General features: G+C 45.9%; 1 protein-coding gene across 1 annotated transcript in view; it reads right to left on the bottom strand.

Moving 5' to 3' along the window:
- Positions 1 to 16,494, bottom strand: part of LOC137043281 (reelin-like) — a 176,033-nt gene that overhangs the window by 158,286 nt on the left and 1,253 nt on the right. The gene's annotated exons all lie outside the window — the stretch shown is intronic.

Raw genomic sequence — 16,494 nt, 5'->3', positions numbered from 1 at the left:
GTGAGTTTAAGGGTAGAGTTAGGGACAGGTGTGGTGGTGTGTGTGAGAGTTTAAGGGTAGAGTTAGGGACAGGTGTGGTGGTGTGTGAGAGTTTAAGGGTAGAGTTAGGGTCAGGTGTGGTGGTGTGTGTGAGTTTAAGGGTAGAGTTAGGGTCAGGTGTGGTGGTGTGTGTGAGTTTAAGAGTAGAGTTAGGGTCAGGTGTGGTGGTGTGTGTGAGTTTAAGGGTAGAGTTAGGCACAGGTGTGGTGGTGTGTCAGTTTAAGGGTAAAGTTGGGGACAGGTGTGGTGGTGTGTGTCAGTTTAAGGGTAGAGTTAGGGTCAGGTGTGGTGGTGTGTGTCAGTTTAAGGGTAGAGTTAGGCACAGGTGTGGTGGTGTGTGTGAGTTTAAGGGTAGAGTTAGGGACAGGTGTGGTGGTGTGTATGAGTTTAAGGGTAGAGTTAGGGAAAGGTGTGGTGGTGTGTGTGAGTTTAAGGGTAGAGTTAGGGACAGGTGTGGTGGTGTGTGTGAGAGTTTAAGGGTAGAGTTAGGGACAGGTGTGGTGGTGTGTGAGAGTTTAAGGGTAGAGTTAGGGTCAGGTGTGGTGGTGTGTGTGAGTTTAAGGGTAGAGTTAGGCACAGGTGTGGTGGTGTGTGTGAGTTTAAGGGTAGAGTTAGACACAGGTGTGGTGGTGTGTGTGAGTTTAAGGGTAGGGTTAGGTGTAAGAGAATTGTCAACTGTGTAACTACAGAAGTGAATAGCAGACGTAATTACATGCAGGTATTTTTTTTTTTAAATGTAAGTACAATGTTAAAACATGTATGTACACAATAAGTGCATTGTATCAAATTAATAATTACAATGTTAGTACACAGTAGTTAAGTCCACCTAATATAAAGTGGGTCCCAGTAATTTAATTCAATTCATTTTGTGCTTCAGACTGTTTGTGAGCTGACTTTATTCTTCTTATTCTATTCTAGCATTTCAATGACATCCATAAAGAAACAGCGGGGAAGAACTTCACTGGCCTGCAAAACACACGAACCCCTAGTGAAGACCATCAACAATCTGTCCAATACACGTATGCCACATTTATAGTTCTGGGCGAATGGGTAGTCTATATTTAAAATTCAGTCAGAAACAAATGTGCTAGTTTTAGGGAGACAGCAGCAGTCACACCTTATCCAGCCCTGAAAAGGGCATTTTAGTGCCTTGTAAGCACCATGTACCTTTAGGGCACTGCTATAAACCTCTCAGGGGTAGTTCAGAGACAGCTGTTGTGCCTGTAAAGGTACAATTTTAGCACATTTTTCCTGAGAGTGAACAGGTCAGAGCCTGACCCGACTCTTCAACCCTTGAACATTTAATTTCAAAAGCATGAATCCCTCCCTGATCATCCTCTATGAGTTTAACACGGACGCAGGGATTGGGGGTTATTTTCTAAACTGAAAGGTCAAGTCACTAAGAAAAATTCTGCCATTTATTTGTAAAAGTGCACAGATGCACACTGGGAAGTTAAAACGTGAACTGGAGGTGAACTGCATTCTGTGTGGAATGTAAGAGCACAAAACGCATTGATGGTTTTTCCTCCAGAAGATCTGGTTTGATCTGCGCTCCTCGAGTCAGTGACAGTCTTTAGTCACTGAAGTTTCATCCCTGTGAGATTTTCCATGTGTTTACGCTCCCACAGCGTAACACCGCGGGAAAGGGATTCTGGGACGGTGATAAGCAGAGAGCTCACTGCGTTAGAAATGAACTATGCTAATAAATCTACACCAAGCCCTCTTTTAGAAAACCACCCCATCCATTTGCACTGCTATTTTCCTTTTCTCTTCTCTCGTGAGTGAATATGACAAAATTAACAACCGTTTATGAGAAGGAAAAAATGACAGTTTTCAGGATTATTTGGTTCAGGATCTCTGCCAGCACGAGCTTGAATGCCTGAACTCAGCAAGATGACTGTAATCACTTCCATGTGCTGAAGAACTGCAACAGATTACAGTCCAAACATTCAGTGCAATGACTACGGATGGATGGATGGATGGATGGATGGATGGATGGATGGATGGATGGATGGATGGATGGATGGATGGATGGATGGATGGATGGATGGATGGATGGATGGATGGATGGATGGATGGATGGATAGATAGATAGATAGATAGATAGATAGATAGATAGATAGATAGATAGATAGATAGATAGATAGATAGATAGATAGATAGATAGATAGATAGATAGATAGATAGATAGATCCTCCACCTGTGGATGAAACCGTGTCTCTCACAGAAACAGGAAATGTCTCTAGATGAGGTCAGTCTCGCTCTTCTCGACCTCCACACTCCCACACAAGCCAGAACATTTCCTTCTCCAGAGCTCCAGCTATTCCTCACGGACAGATAAAGCTCACTAAACACCCAGAACACGTTCAAATCTGTTCCATAAACACACTCAACCGCGCTGAGGGAACTCCTGGGAATAGTGTTGTGAAACACGGAGGAACTCAGCCCAGGGTTGTGTCATGTTTTCTTTCTCTCCGCGAAGTCGGGGAAACATTTCACACACACTGAGTGACCTGGACATGCATGGAAAGCACCTGCTTTACTGACTCTAACACAAATCATGTTTAAGTTGTTTTAATGAAGCGTCTGCATTGACTGGCATTGATTGGCCAGTTATTTTCACCTTGTTTGAGCGCAGTGGTTGACTGACAGATGAGTAGGCCGTTCGCATTCGTGGAGTAAATGTCTTTCAGCTTCAGCGCACAGACAAAGGTGTGGACATTCATTCATTTATCCATGGATCGCCAGAAATATATGTTAAGGTGTAAACTAAATCTAATCTGCTAATAACACATGCATCAGTCACAAACTATGCTAGGAATTTTCTACCTTGGGAAATATCCCGTTATAATATATTTCCAGCACATGCATCTCAAAAAACGTGATTCCTGGGAGAGAAAAGATCTGTGTATGAAACAAAAGCACAAAGATGAAAGAGAATAGTAAATAGCTTTCACCTGCCTTGCTCTTGGCGCGGCCCTTCTTAGGTCTGATATTTCAAACTGCAGTTTTTATGAGCTCAACGGTGCACATTAGCACATTATCTATATTCTACTCATTCACGGAGTATGCAAACATCAGCCACAGCTCTCGGTTATAGCGGAGTCAGTGCTCTTCTCCAAAGAAGAAACTCATTCTTTTGGTGTTCTTCTCATTCTTTTCGCCAGTTCTGCCACACTGTTCCTCCAGCATATGGAAACAATGAGTTCTGTCACGAAACAGAGCGTCTGAAACACTGAACTCAACTCGGCTTCAAGCATTGAGTAATTCTTCATTAGGGGAGTCTGGAGGGACCCTCGAGTCAAAAGACAAATCTGGCTTATTTATTTTAAATTACCATTATTCTTTGACATCATTTCGTTCATCCTGTTATTTATTTTTAATGAAAACAAGACTATATTTTACTTTGACTACAATTTTTGTTAATCCTGAATGTAACTAATTCTTATCAATATGATTGATATGAAATACACCGATCTCAACATTATGATCACTGACAGGTGAAGAGAATAACACTGATGATCTCTTCATCACGGCTCCTGTTAGTGGGTGGGATATATTAGGCAGCAAGTGAACATTTCCTCCTCAGAGTGGATGTGTGTGAAGCAGGAGAAATGGGCAAGCGTAAGGATTTGAGCGAGTTTGGCCAGATTGTGACGGCTAGACGACTGGGTCAGAGCATCTCCAAAACTGCAGCTCTTGTGGGCTGTTCCCGGTCTGCAGTGGTCAGTATCTATCAAAAGTGCTCCAAGGAAGGACCAGTGGAGAACCGGCCACAGGGTCATGGGCGGCCAAGGCTCATTGATGACCGTGGGGAGCGAAGGCTGGCCCGTGGGGTCCGATCAAACAGACGAGCTACTGGAGCTCAAACTGCTCCAGAAGTTAATGCTGGTTCTGATAGAAAGCTGTCAGAATACACAGAGCAGCTCAGTTTGCTGCAGATAGACCAGTCAGGGTGACCTCTGACCCCTGACCCCGCCGAAAGCACCAACAGTGGCACGTGAGCATCAGAACTGGACCACGGCGCAATGGAAGAAGGTGGCCTGGTCTGAGGAATCACGTGTTCTTTTAAATCACGTGGATGGACGGTTGTGTGTGCCGACACAAAATTAGAGGGACCAACACAATATTAGGAAGGTGGTCATAATGTTATGCCTGGTTAGTCTGTATCATTAATTATCAGTGATCAGTGTGTAACGGGCTGTAATGGTTAACGAGGGTTTAAATTGATAATGGTGCAAATGGCCATTTGAATGCATCTCCTCACAACGAGTTCAAATATACTTTATAAGCGTATATGAATAATCTCGCACCAATACCTGAATTAAACTCAACATGAACAAATAATCAAGAACTCAACACTTATTCTGACTGAATTCATATGGAGTATGTAAAGTATACTTTATCGTTAATGCATTAACATCTTAGGGTAAGCTAAACCAAACTGACTCCATAAGAGAGAATGAGAGCTATTTTGACTTTGAATTGAACATGCATTATTTAATATTGTCATAATTCATCCTTTTGGCGTCTTTAGCTTCATCGTTGGATGGCATATGTTTCGTTTGCCATTATTAACATGGATCCTCATAACCCATGTGGCCAGTATGAGCCAAATCTCTTCTCACAGCATGAATGATTTTATATTTGATGATGGTATAGCTCTCAAAATCACTTCTCACCAAACTGTGTTTACATTAATACTTGGCAAGATGAGCATTTTGACTGAAACTCGAAGAGGATTCAAGTGTTTAGGTTCACATCAATATTACTGTAAACACTCGACATAGAGATAAGAGCACACACACACGCACACACACACACACAGGAAGCTGCCATCTGTCAGTCAGCACAGGTAGAACAGAGTCTCTCTCACACGGTCGGATGTTAAATTATCCACACAACAGAAGTAGCAGCTCTTTTAATATTACTCACACACCACTCTGAATTCCCTCATTATTCCATGTATGCATCTTTGTTGCACTAATATAAATATCGTTAAAATCACATAATTACAGCAGAATCTCTCTATGGGTTAACACATCACACCATCGGCATTGCCACCAGATCTAGTGTACACTGACTGGCTTGAGGCGCAGTAAGGTTTGTTCAAAGTTAACTTGTGACCCAAACCTCCGTGTTCTGGGATATCTTAAAGGGGTGATGAACTGAGAAATCAACTTCCCTTGAGCCATTGATATATAAAAGGTCATGATAATATAAGAATATCCTGTAAGTTTCAGAGCTTGTTAGTCAAAGAAAGCTTTTATAGACACCAGGCTCAGCAAACGATTGATCTCCGAATATGCCGCACCTTGACGTCAGTGTGTGGCAAAACGGCGCCAACAGAACAGCGCCTGATTCTGTAGCCCCGCCCACTGTGTCGTGCCACTGTCGTGACATAGGCCTAGAGCTAAACCGGATCCAACTTCTTAGCAATAAGTTTCATTCAGACTCTAATATTACATATCTTAAATAGTGAAATAGTATTCCTTTCTTGATGCGCTTTGTTCACTCTGTTGACTTAATATTTGAAGGAAACCTACAGTCGCAGAAGTTTTGATAACACTGGGCATGTGTGAGCCACAGTTCACACTTATATCCAGCGATCGGAATGGCCAAGTAATAAAAAAATAACATTCCAATCAATCGCGGGTGGATGAGAGATAAATAATTGTGTTTGGTTGATAAAGATATTTTGATATTTTTTGCGAGCCCTGTGAGAGAATAATTCCGGTTACCATTTCTCGTTAAGCTTTAAAACAATTCCCACATGTACAGACAGGGGAGCTGGAGCTCAGTATAATATGCAAATGTTATCCAATCCTAGCAGTGGGCATTTGCATAGAAACCAAGCTTTGCAGGAGAGAGTCTCAAAACCAGGGTAGAAAATAGCCTATTACTTATTAATTGTGATGTTTTTGAATGTAAAACCACGTCATAAGTTGACCTCAGACAACAGTATAAAAAATATAAAAAGCCAGTTCATGACAACTTTAAAATATGTCAGTCATTGTTTTGCAATAACATTTTTTTCTTATTATTAAACTAAGGGCTAATCCTGGCTTAATCTAAGCCCTGTTTATAAATCACAAGCCAGTTTTAATTGCTATGACATGATCTGATTACAATAACCACTCAGATTTCCTACCATTGTTGTTTCACAAAGAGCTTGGCCTCTTGGAGCATCTTTCTGTCGCTTAAGGTCAATAGCACTCAGAGTAATGTTGATGACAGCTGTTTGAAGAGTTTGTAATGGTTTTGAGAACTGGTAAGGGATTAGGAGAATGAAGAGGCTTGGAAGAGGTAGTGGAAGTTGTTGGGAAACACAACCGTCGTCATTCTCCCACATGTCATTTAAACACATTCCTGATCCCATCTTTGCTTCTTAATGTCACCTCTTCTCTGACCTTTTAATAAAAGTGGCAAAAGCAGAAATAAAAGAATAAAGTGGAATGAAATGGGTACAAGCTTCCAGTTTCACAGTTCTGTCTCTCGCTGTGGTTTAGTTGGCATTAATCTGCCTGTGAAATACACTCCAAAGCTGAATGTTATCTGCTGGAATGACACAAGGCTGCGATCACAGCCACTGAAGAAATCAACTTTTCAGCACAGACGAGGAACATGTGAAATTACTTCAGCAAATGATAATTGCTGTATCTGCTTCTCCAACTCCTTCCATACAACTAGTTTCTCTATTTGGAAATTCTGAGTACATTTACAAACACTCAGGACAACGGCGAGTTTTATAGTCTTTAAGGCCTGTGCACACCAAGATTGATAACTGTATCAGCGTTCACACCACTGCACAATATACTGTTTAAGCTGTCTGTTTTAATTGTTCATCAGCTGGAAGAAAAACATTCTGACTGAACTGATTCTAATCATATCCATTACAAATTGCTCTGAGACTTTGGGTTGAGGATCCAAATGTAGCATTTAATAAAGGCAATAATTCAAAACGCAGGGTAAACAGTCCAAACAATCACAGGCCACAGGAACACACGCAAACAGGAAAAAAACAAACAAGAAACCAGGCAGAAAGTCAAAAACATGAACATGAGAAACCTAAGACAGAGCACTGAAAAACGCAGTGTGGCCATGAACAAGACTTTGTGAAGAGTGACGGAGTAAACCAGGCTTATATAGGGAGAGCTAACAAGGCTAATGAGACACAGCTGAAGACAATCATGGAGGATGAGACTGAGCAGTGAATAATGGGAAATGTATTCCTTGATTGAGTGGCAACAGTCAATGGTAGAGTGTCCTCCGTTACCTATCAAAGGCACTCCAGCTGGTATATTTCAGATGCTTCTTAAAGGGTCAGAGAAGTCTGGGAGGGAGGTGGGGTGGAGGCGGACCTGAGTGCAGGATGGAGGTCCAGGTCCTTGGAGCGGAAGAAGATCTGGAGACCACCATAGTAGAACAGATGTGACTGAAGAGCCCCATGGTGTGAGCAGAAGATGTGGACCACCACGGCTAATAAGGCGATGGTTGACCTCAGGAGCCAAGTAAAGACAGGAGCTCAAGGGTGTCCTCCATGGTCCAAACAGAACCAGCAGTGTGTTCCAGGTTGACCTCTGTGGTCGTGTCGAGGCAGAAGGGCTAATTAGGAATGACCTCTGTGGTCATGTCGAGGCAGAAGGGTTAATTAAGAATGAACTCTGTGGTCATGTCGAGGCAGAAGGGCTATTCAGGAATGACCTCTGTGGTCATGTCGAGGCAGAAGGGCTAATTAGGAATGACCTCTGTGGTCATGTCGGGGCAGAAGGGCTAATTAGGAATGACCTCTGTGTTCATGTCGAGTCAGAAGGGCAGGTCAAGAACAACCTCTGTGGTCGTGTCGAGGCAGAAGGAAAGGTCAGGAATGACCTCTGTGGTCGTGTTGAGGCAAACAGGCTGTTCAGGAATGACCTCTGGGGTCATGTCAAGGCAGAAGGGCAGGTCAGGAATGACCTCTGGGGTCATGTCGAGGCAGAAGGGCAGGTCAAGAACGACTTCTGGGGTCATGTCAAGGCAGAAGGGCAGGTCAGGAATGACCTCTGGGGTCATGTCAAGGCAGAAGGGCAGGTCAGGAATGACCTCTGGGGTCATGTCGAGGCAGAAGGGCAGGTCAAGAACGACCTCTGGGGTCATGTCAAGGCAGAAGGGCAGGTCAGGAAGGACCTCTGTGGTCATGTCGAGGCAGAAGGGCAGGTCAGGAATGACCTCTGTGGTCGTGTCGAGGCAAAAGGGCAGGTCAGGAATGACCTCTGGGGTCATGTCGAGGCAGAAGGGCAGGTCAGGAATGACCTCTGGGGTCATGTCGAGGCAGAAGGGCAGGTCAGGAATGACCTCTGTGGTCATGTCAAGGCAGAAGGGCAGGTCAGGAATGACCTCTGTGGTCGTGTCGAGGCAGAAGGGCAGGTCAGGAATGACCTCTGGGGTCATGTCGAGGCAGAAGGGCAGGTCAGGAACGACCTCTGGGGTCATGTCAAGGCAAAAGGGCAGGTCAGGACCAACCTCTGTGGTCGTGTCGAGGCAGACAAGCTGGTCAGGAATTACCTCTGTGGTCGTGTCGAGGCAGAAGGGCAGGTCAGGAATGACCTCTGTGGTCATGTCAAGGCCGAAGGGCAGGTCAGGAACGACCTCTGTGGTCATGTCGAGGCAGAAGGAAAGGTCAGGAATGACCTCTGTGGTCGTGTCGAGGCAGACAGGCTATTCAGGAATGACCTCTGGGGTCATGTCGAGGCAGACAGACTGTTCAGCAATGACCTCTGGGGTCATGTCGAGGCAGAAGGAAAGGTCAGGAACGACCTCTGGGGTCATGTCAAGGCAGAAGGGCAGGTCAGGAACGACCTCTGTGGTCGTGTCGAGGCAGAAGGAAAGGTCAGGAATGACCTCTGTGGTCGTGTCGAGGCAGAAGGGCAGGTCAGGAACGACCTCTGGGGTCATGTCAAGGCAGAAGGGCAGGTCAGGAATGACCTCTGGGGTCATGTCGAGGTAGAAGGGCACGTCTGCAATGACCTCTGTGGTCGTGTCGAGGCAGACAGGCTGTTCAGGAATGACCTCTGGGGTCATGTCGAGGCAGAAGGGCAGGTCAGGAACGACCTCTGGGGTCATGTCGAGGCAGAAGGGCAGGTCAGGAACGACCTCTGGGGTCATGTCGAGGCAGAAGGGCAGGTCAGGAACGACCTCTGTGGTCGTGTCGAGGCAGAAGTGCAGGTCAGGAATGACCTCTGGGGTCATGTCGAGGTAGAAGGGCAGGACAGGAATGACCTCTGGGGTCATGTTGAGGTAGAAGGGCAGGTCAGGAATGACCTCTGTGGTCATGTTGAGGCAGAAGTAAAGGTCAGGAATGACCTCTGTGGTCGTGTCGAGCCAGACAGGCTGCTCAGTAATGACCTCTGGGGTCATGTCGAGGCAGAAGGAAAGGTCAGGAATTACCTCTGTGGTCGTGTCGAGGCAAACAGGCTGTTCAGGAATGACCTCTGGGGTCATGTCAAGGCAGAAGGGCAGGTCAGGAATGACCTCTGGGGTCATGTCGAGGCAGAAGGGCAGGTCAAGAACGACCTCTGGGGTCATGTCAAGGCAGAAGTGCAGGTCAGGAATGACCTCTGGGGTCATGTCAAGGCAGAAGGGCAGGTCAGGAATGACCTCTGGGGTCATGTCGAGGCAGAAGGGCAGGTCAAGAACGACCTCTGGGGTCATGTCAAGGCAGAAGGGCAGGTCAGGAAGGACCTCTGTGGTCATGTCGAGGCAGAAGGGCAGGTCAGGAATGACCTCTGTGGTCGTGTCGAGGCAGAAGGGCAGGTCAGGAATGACCTCTGGGGTCATGTCGAGGCAGAAGGGCAGGTCAGGAATGACCTCTGGGGTCATGTCGAGGCAGAAGGGCAGGTCAGGAATGACCTCTGTGGTCATGTCAAGGCAGAAGGGCAGGTCAGGAATGACCTCTGTGGTCGTGTCGAGGCAGAAGGGCAGGTCAGGAATGACCTCTGGGGTCATGTCGAGGCAGAAGGGCAGGTCAGGAACGACCTCTGGGGTCATGTCAAGGCAAAAGGGCAGGTCAGGACCAACCTCTGTGGTCGTGTCGAGGCAGACAAGCTGGTCAGGAATTACCTCTGTGGTCGTGTCGAGGCAGAAGGGCAGGTCAGGAATGACCTCTGTGGTCATGTCAAGGCCGAAGGGCAGGTCAGGAACGACCTCTGTGGTCATGTCGAGGCAGAAGGAAAGGTCAGGAATGACCTCTGTGGTCGTGTCGAGGCAGACAGGCTATTCAGGAATGACCTCTGGGGTCATGTCGAGGCAGACAGACTGTTCAGCAATGACCTCTGGGGTCATGTCGAGGCAGAAGGAAAGGTCAGGAACGACCTCTGGGGTCATGTCAAGGCAGAAGGGCAGGTCAGGAACGACCTCTGTGGTCGTGTCGAGGCAGAAGGAAAGGTCAGGAATGACCTCTGTGGTCGTGTCGAGGCAGAAGGGCAGGTCAGGAACGACCTCTGGGGTCATGTCAAGGCAGAAGGGCAGGTCAGGAATGACCTCTGGGGTCATGTCGAGGTAGAAGGGCAGGTCTGCAATGACCTCTGTGGTCGTGTCGAGGCAGACAGGCTGTTCAGGAATGACCTCTGGGGTCATGTCGAGGCAGAAGGGCAGGTCAGGAACGACCTCTGGGGTCATGTCGAGGCAGAAGGGCAGGTCAGGAACGACCTCTGGGGTCATGTCGAGGCAGAAGGGCAGGTCAGGAACGACCTCTGTGGTCGTGTCGAGGCAGAAGTGCAGGTCAGGAATGACCTCTGGGGTCATGTCGAGGTAGAAGGGCAGGTCAGGAATGACCTCTGGGGTCATGTTGAGGTAGAAGGGCAGGTCAGGAACGACCTCTGTGGTCATGTTGAGGCAGAAGGAAAGGTCAGGAATGACCTCTGTGGTCGTGTCGAGCCAGACAGGCTGCTCAGTAATGACCTCTGGGGTCATGTCGAGGCAGAAGGGCAGGTCAGGAACGACCTCTGGGGTCATGTCGAGGCAGAAGGGCAGGTCAGGAACGACCTCTGGGGTCATGTCGAGGCAGAAGGGCAGGTCAGGAACGACCTCTGTGGTCGTGTCGAGGCAGAAGTGCAGGTCAGGAACGACCTCTGTGGTCGTGTCGAGGCAGAAGTGCAGGTCAGGAATGACCTCTGGGGTCATGTCGAGGTAGAAGGGCAGGTCAGGAATAACCTCTGGGGTCATGTCGAGGTAGAAGGGCAGGTCTGCAATGACCTCTGTGGTCGTGTCGAGGCAGACAGGCTGTTCAGGAATGACCTCAGGGGTCGTGTCGAGGCAGAAGGGCAGGTCAGGAACGACCTCTGTGATCGTGTCGAGGCAGAAGGGCAGGTCAGGAACGATCTCTGTGGTCATGTCGAGGCAGAAGGGCAGGTCAGGAACGACCTCTGTGGTCATGTCGAGGCAGAAGGGCAGGTCAGGAACGACCTCTGTGGTCGTGTCGAGGCAGAAGGGCAGGTCAGGAATGACCTCTGTGGTCGTGTCGAGGCAGAAGGGCAGGTCAGGAATGATCTCTGTGGTCGTGTCGAGGTAGAAGGGCAGGTCAGGAGTGACCTCTGTGGTCGTGTCGAGGCAGAAGGGCAGGTCAGGAACGACCTCTGGGGTCATGTCAAGGCAGAAGGGCAGGTCAGGAATTACCTCTGTGGTCATGTCGAGGCAGAAGGGCAGGTCAGGAATGACCTCTGTGGTCGTGTCGAGGCAGAAGGGCAGGTCAGGAACGACCTCTGTGGTCTTGTCAAGGCAGAAGGGCAGGTCAGGAATGACCTCTCTGGTCATGTTGAAGAAGAAGGGCAGGTCAGAAATGACCTCTGTGGTCATGTCGAGCCAGAAGGGCAGGTCAGGAATGACCTCTGTGGTCATGTCGAGGCAGATTGGCTGGCGTAGGGGGTCATGAAAGCTGGAGGTTCTGGCACTGGGCTCATGATGGCTGGAGGGTCTGGCGTGGGGGTCTTGAGGCTGTGGGGGTCATTTTAGTACAGTGAAGTCATGATCATATTCAAGAAAGCAATTTGAAATGATTCAAGCTTTTTGACATGGTGCATTATCCTGCTGGAAGTAGCCATCAGAGGATGGGTACACGGTGGTCATAAAGGGATGGACATGGTCAGAAACGATGCTTAGGTAGGCCGTGACATTTAAACGAGGCCCAATTCTCACTAAAGGGCATAAAGTCTGCCAAAAAAACATCCCCCACACCATTACACCACCACCACCAGCCTGCACAGTGGTAACAAGGCATGATGGATCCATGTTCTCATTCGGTTTACACCAAATTCTGACTCTACCATCTGAATGTCTCAACAGAAATCGAGACTCATCAGACCAGGCAACATTTTTTTCTAGTCTTCAACTGTCCAATTTTGGTGAGCTCATGCAAATTGTTGCCTCTTTTTCCTTTTTGTGGTGGAGATGAGTGGTACCCGGTGGGGTCTTCTGCTGTTGTAGCCCATCCGCCTCAAGGTTGTGTGTGTTGTGGCTTCACAAATGCTTTGCTGCATACCTCGGTTGTAACGAGTGGTTATTTCAGTCAAAGTTGCTCTTCTATCAGCTTGAATCAGTCAGCCCATTCTCCTCTGACCTCGAGCATCAACAAGGCATTTTCTCCCACAGGACTGCTGCAGACTGGATGCTCTTCCCTTCTCACACCATTCTTTGTAAACCCTAGAAATGTTTGTGTGTGAAAATCCTGTTGTGCATAAGTGAGCAGATTGTGAAATACTCAGACCATGCCACGGTCAAAATGGCTTAAATCACCTTTCTTTCCCATTCTATCATTCAGTTTGGAGTTCAGGAGATTGTCTTGACCAGGACCACACCCCTAAATGCACTGAAGAACTGCCATTTGATTGGTTGATTAGATAATTGCATTAATGAGAAATTGAACAGGTGTTCCTAATAATCCTTTAGGTGAGTGTGTGTGTGTATATATATATATATATAAAATATAAAATTAAATAAAACCATTATATATAAAACACAATATTGTCTGTTTTGCTCAAATGTTTGTCAAATGAAGTTCCAAACAAACCCGAACCACAGCAGAACACCACACAGCCATGTTTCATTACTCATTGTATCTGCGGAGTTAATGATTCAATTGCCCATTCAAAAAGACTAGCATACTACTCCTACTATTTCTGTCACAGAAGATATTGTAAAAGTAGTAAGAGTAGTACACTAGTATGTGGTTCGGTTTTCCGTAAGTCAATTTTTTCCTCCACTTGAATCAGGTAAACGAATCGATTACTGACTCACCCACTCATTAAGACTTGAAAGCAACTTAAAAAGATGATTAATTTTCCATCAAATATGCAGTAATCTTGTACCTCTTCAATCCCAATAAAGAGCTTGACTTGAAAGTAAACTGATTACAATGGCAGAGAAGTAATTCATAAGCTGCAATTAAGTAACTTCCCCAACTTCACTCATCTATAACAAGCAAAAATAAATCAGTGAACACCAAACCAATGTGTTCAAGGACCCTCAAGAACGTTTGCTCATTAGAGACCACTGGATCATTTAATTTATAAATGCAAGAGACTGAAAATGGCTGCTTAGAAAAGCCACTTACAGATGGCTGCAGGTTTCTGCACACTGGCATCACTGTGGGCCATTTTGTATTGAGTTTAATGACTACCTGGCACAGTATTAGCATCTCTCTGGCATGTCAGACTGCCATCATCACTATCCGGGGTGAAGCCCATGGCCAGATGCAACGGATTAATTCTGAGCCGTGTTTCACTGTCACATTTGGAGCCAAACAGGCAGCCGTCAGCGCCGGCCCTGCCCATTAGCCAGCTATCACATTATGCAGAAAACCATCACAATGGGCTGCAAAACAATTCATGAATTATTGCTTCGTAGCTTTGGAAAGTATCTCGAGTGAATTCATTTGGCTCCACTGAGAGGAGTCGTTTTTCTTTATTTAATGCCTCACAAATGTGCAGTCTGAACTTGTTCAATGTCAGAGAATGGGCTTTGTAGTCTAAAATGCATTTTATAAAATCAGAACCGCTTCCACCTGGTATTACCATCCTCCTCAGGCCATCCACTCGCTAAATACAGATGTACACATTCTCCAAATCCTTTTTAAGTGACGCACTTGTGAAATCAGATCATTGCTTTCAACTTTGAGACGCCTGCTAAAGTTATCAGGAAAGGGAAGTTGCGCTGGTCTTTTCTCCCCTATAGTTCCGTATATCCGACGCTTAAAACGCTTAAGGAACAAGAACAAATGTAGCGCGGGGCTGGATTTGGTCCATGGGGAACTGATTGGATGGTTGTGGTTTGTTATTGGTGCTACGCATTTTAATTTAACATTCATACAAACTAATTTATTGAGACTAGCCCTGACAGGTGCTTTGGCCATTGCGTGTGCGGTTTAAAGACATGTTTTCCCCTGCGTATAACTTACTTTTTTGATGGTTATTTCTGTACCTGCAAATGCCAGAAAGCCAGCGAGTATTTCAACCTTCCTGAGGCTTCAGTGAGCCGGTGTGTTGCGCCAATTTTAAACCCCCGGCCAAATTATTACCACCCTTGTTGAAATCGCTACCTGATTAACCCTAACCTCTCCCCTACTCCTACATCTACCAATACTAGCTGGGTAATAATCTAGCAGGGGTCAGAATTCGGCACAAAACTGACGGAAAGAAAGACAATCTGATTTAAAATGCTACATTTAACACGAGTACTTGTATATTTAAATGTATTAATATTTTATTCAAATACCAAAGCCTTTTTATCTGATTTACAGAAGACATAATCAATTACAGAATAATTATCAAAAATTGATAATTGACCCAAAAATAATATGGCCCATGGAGAAGTTACACTGAAAGAGATAGTCCATCCCAAATTATATTCATCTTCGAAACACACATGAAGATATGAACATATTTAATGTAGGCTTTTATTCACATATAGCTCATCAAATATAGTAAAGGGAAGCTCAAACTGCTTCCTACAGAAATTATGAAACTAATTGTGTTCTAAAGATGAAAAAAGTTTGGAATGACATAAATCCAAAACACACTTGCGTTTTCATGGCTCCCCTGGCACATTATAAACCCCTTTATCTCTGCAGGAAGTCTTGAATATGTGCCTGAAGTTATTGATTCCATCATTTATGTCTAAAGACAGCAACACAAGCGGTGGTCAGAATGTCATCAGAGCTTCATTAGACGTGTGGATGAGATGAATGGGGGGGAAAGGAACGGAAATCACACTTTAGTACATCAGTTCATGAATAGTAAATCTGATTTCCCACGGGACATTAGAGCATGTCAAAGCGTGAGGTTATGGAGTGGCTCGACATCAGCGCTCTATTGTTAAGATCATCAAAAAACGAGACGCACGTTAAAAAGCCCAGAGAGTGAAAAACGGCACGTTTCACAGGATTTTACACCGTTTTCCAGAGAGCAACTTCTCATCCGCAGTGTGGGTTTAAGTTTAACCTCGTATTAATATTAACACACACTTTCACATGTCACAGCTTTGTCTAATTCTTATTCTCTTTATTAACAGGCTTATCGAGTAACACAAGCAATGCTGCTTTATTTGAGAAATAAACTTTGACTTTGAGTCTCTAAACTCTAAAGCGGATCACATGACTCACGCCGATTGATTAAAGATGCAAGTCCAAGGCTCTAATAAAGCGCAGCCTTCACGAAACTGGAGAGAAATATCATCAGACTGTCGCAGACAGCTCTTAAACTCCATCACGCCTTCTGGAGACGTTATCAACACACTAATTCGTGTTATTACAGTGTGTAATTGCGCTTTTTGCTCTGTCTATCTTCTCAGCATGATTATTTCTGTATTTATGTGTTGACACAGACTCTCACTTTGGCTTCCTCTCTTTGTCTTTCAGCTCTTCCATCCCCAATAATCCCCCAGAATCCTCACGACCCCCGAACACACAAAGACGCCCGCGCTCGGCTTGTGTGTGTGTGTGTGTACGAACACGTCCCTGTAGATCTCACAGGTCTGGATAAGAAAGATAAAGACCTCACGCTTCTGTTTTTCTCACACAAAGAACCGCGGCCGGTCTTCAGAAGCATCACACCAGAGGAGATCGGACGCTTAGTTTCACTCCACACTTTATACCGCAGCTCTGGAAAGTGTGATTGTTTTCATTTTTCAGTTGCATGTAAGAGAGTGTGATTTTCTCTCATATTCCCATGAAGCGTGTGTGCGTGTGTGTGTGTGTGTGTGTGTGTGTGTGTGTGTGTGTGTGTGTGTGTGTGTGTGTGTGTGTGGCACCTGTTGTGCTCTTGTGAGTTGTTTGTGTGAATCTAGCGGTTTTGGCCTGAGGATAAGCCACCCACACACGAGCGCCGGGATCACACAGACTGCACTGAAGAACGGAGAAAAGTGGAATAGAGCAGTTCGACTTCACATCAATACTTGCACTCAGTTACATAAACACACACACACACA

The sequence above is a fragment of the Pseudorasbora parva genome, chromosome 16 (genome assembly GCF_024679245.1).
Source record: "Pseudorasbora parva isolate DD20220531a chromosome 16, ASM2467924v1, whole genome shotgun sequence".
Lineage (NCBI taxonomy): Eukaryota > Metazoa > Chordata > Actinopteri > Cypriniformes > Gobionidae > Pseudorasbora > Pseudorasbora parva.
Note: the sequence above shows the minus strand (reverse complement) of the source record. Positions and strands in the feature narration are given on the sequence as shown.